We start from the raw sequence: 2,500 nt of genomic DNA, 5'->3' as shown, positions 1-2,500 counted from the left end.
TAGTTCCCGGTGTTGTGGTCTGTCTTCTGTGATGTATCATGGTTGGGAGGGTAAATGCTCAGAGATATTAGCTACACCAAGCTACTCTAAAAATCCGAGGGTAAATAAAGATATATGATATGATATGATGATGAAGCGTGCACTCTGAGCATCTGACAGCTTTGTAATACAAAAGTTCACTGAAGTTTTCCCTGTCCGGCGGGTTTAGTATCTGGATGGGTGTCCTAAAAAATATACCACTTTGTAACAGAAGCATAGGCCCGAAAATTCTATTTTAACGCCCAAAAATGCAAATCAAATATTGATGCAAAAGTAAATAAATATTGATACACAGTTTTTTAGGAAGAGCAGAAGGAAGTTTTCAGGACGGTCGATCGAGAATAAAATATTTTGCCATCAGCAACAAAATTAACGACATGAAAACAACATTAATCTTGTATCACGAATATGAAAAGTTACCATCAGCGAAAAACATTTTGCAAGATTTTTGCTACGCAGCATGTTTACTCGCGAAACAGTGAAGCATCTTTGTCAAATGATGGCAAGATACCGGGTTTTTGTTTTTGTTAGTTTTCTTTTTCTTTCAAGTGTTATAAAGTTTGAGAAGAAATTTGCGAATTCAACACAAAGATCACAATCGCCCAACTCTTGAGGTTGACCATTGTTTCTGCAAAGTCAAAAATTTACATTCCAAGATGAGGTTATTTATCACCAGGTAATTCCATCGTTTTGGGAATAGCATCTACTTTATTATTCATCAGCATCACAATTTTTTGTCGATTTTGGGGCTCATTTTGTTGAAACTCAAGCACACTTCCAACAGACCTGTTTATTTTCATGAATTATGCGCTGCTTACAGTGCACTACCACAAAAATCCTCCTATATAATATTTCAACACACGTATGCAAATTTGTTAAGCTCGAAAATTACACTTGATAAAATTCACAAAAAGGTGGAAATCTCACAAAAATCTTTTCCAGCAAAAAATTTATTGAAACAAACAACATATTTGCTATTAGAGGCAAAAAACTCTTCCTATTTCAATTGCGTGCGTGCAAACAAGACACACAATCGGTGTCACAATTAAAGCATATGCAATTAAATAAATTTCTGACAGTTCACATCAAACCCTTTTCGAAAGAACCTGGACCATAAATAATAAACCACAAAAGAGACAAGCTTTCATTCAAATAATTTTTCACTGTCACATTTCCAATTTTTTTTACCTTTGCAGAGTTGAGTACAAAATAAATGTTATTTGCCAGACAACTTAGATGCGACTTCAGTAAACACTGTGATGAATTCAAGGCATTTGATTCCTTCAATGTTTGTTAAATCCATAAACGAATTGCCATTTGATTTCAGTGTTGTATACAACACCAAGTTGGTAAAATATTAGAAACAAAGCTCACTTGATATCCAACAGCGAAAAATGAAATTGTTGTCGAAGACCATTACTCTTCGCTTTAATCCATTCACTCCTGGGGGTTCCCCATTGACGAGTAAAATCGTCTGGCGTTAGACAAAGTAAAATACTACGTATGGCCAGTTTTGGCTGGTTTCGTTCCATTCTTGAGCTCCATGGGGGTATATTTTGTTTACAGATCCACTAAAATGCCATTCGCATTACAAGGACTTTCAACGCCATTGAAGGTTAACACAAGAGTTAGTAAAATTTCCAATTGTTACCGGAAGACTGTGCAGAGTTGAGTCCAAATAAATACATTCAGTCAAATAGCCAGACAACAGAGATCACAGATCCACTTAAGGTGTTTGATTCCTTCTCTGTCTTTGTTGAACCGATAAGTTACCAGAGAAATTTCCATTTGGTTTCAGTCTTGTACACAACACCACCTTGGCGAAATATTAGAAATGCAGCTCACTTTGATTCGGCTCGACAGGCGAAAGATTGTTGTTGAAGTCCATTACTCGTTGCTTTTAAGATTTCACATATTTATTTTTCACTGCCTGTCTTGTTTATCCAATTGACGTTCCATTCTTGAGCTCCATGAGGGTATAATTATTTTGTTTAAAGATCCACTAAAACGCCATTTGCGTTACAATGACTTTCGACACCATTGAAGGTTAACAAGAGTTAGTGAAATTTCCAATTGTTACCGGAAGACTGTGCAGAGTTGAGTACAAATAAATACATTCAGTCAAATAGCCAGACAACAGAGATCACAGATCTACTTAAGGTGTTCGATTCTTTCTATGTCTTTGTTGAACCCATAAGTTACCAGAAACATTTCCATTTGGTTTCAGTGTTGTACATAACACCACCTTGGCGAAATATTAGAAATACAGCTCACTTTGATTTCGGCTCGACAGGGAAAAGATTGTTGTCGAAGGCCATTACTTGTCGCTTTTAGGATTCAGGATATTTATTTTTCAGCGCCTGTCTTGTTTATCCAATTGACGTTCCATTCTCGAGCGCGTTACAATGACTTTCGACGCCATTGCAGGTTAATAATTTAATGTTCTCCTGTGTGCACCAGA

General features: G+C 36.4%; 1 protein-coding gene across 1 annotated transcript in view; it reads right to left on the bottom strand.

Annotated features, from left to right (window-relative positions):
- Positions 1-2,500, bottom strand: part of LOC138059592 (formin-like protein 2) — a 106,361-nt gene that overhangs the window by 102,344 nt on the left and 1,517 nt on the right. The window lies entirely within an intron of this gene.

This window comes from Montipora capricornis, chromosome 8, assembly GCF_036669925.1.
Source record: "Montipora capricornis isolate CH-2021 chromosome 8, ASM3666992v2, whole genome shotgun sequence".
Taxonomy (NCBI): domain Eukaryota; kingdom Metazoa; phylum Cnidaria; class Anthozoa; order Scleractinia; family Acroporidae; genus Montipora; species Montipora capricornis.
Note: the sequence above shows the minus strand (reverse complement) of the source record. Positions and strands in the feature narration are given on the sequence as shown.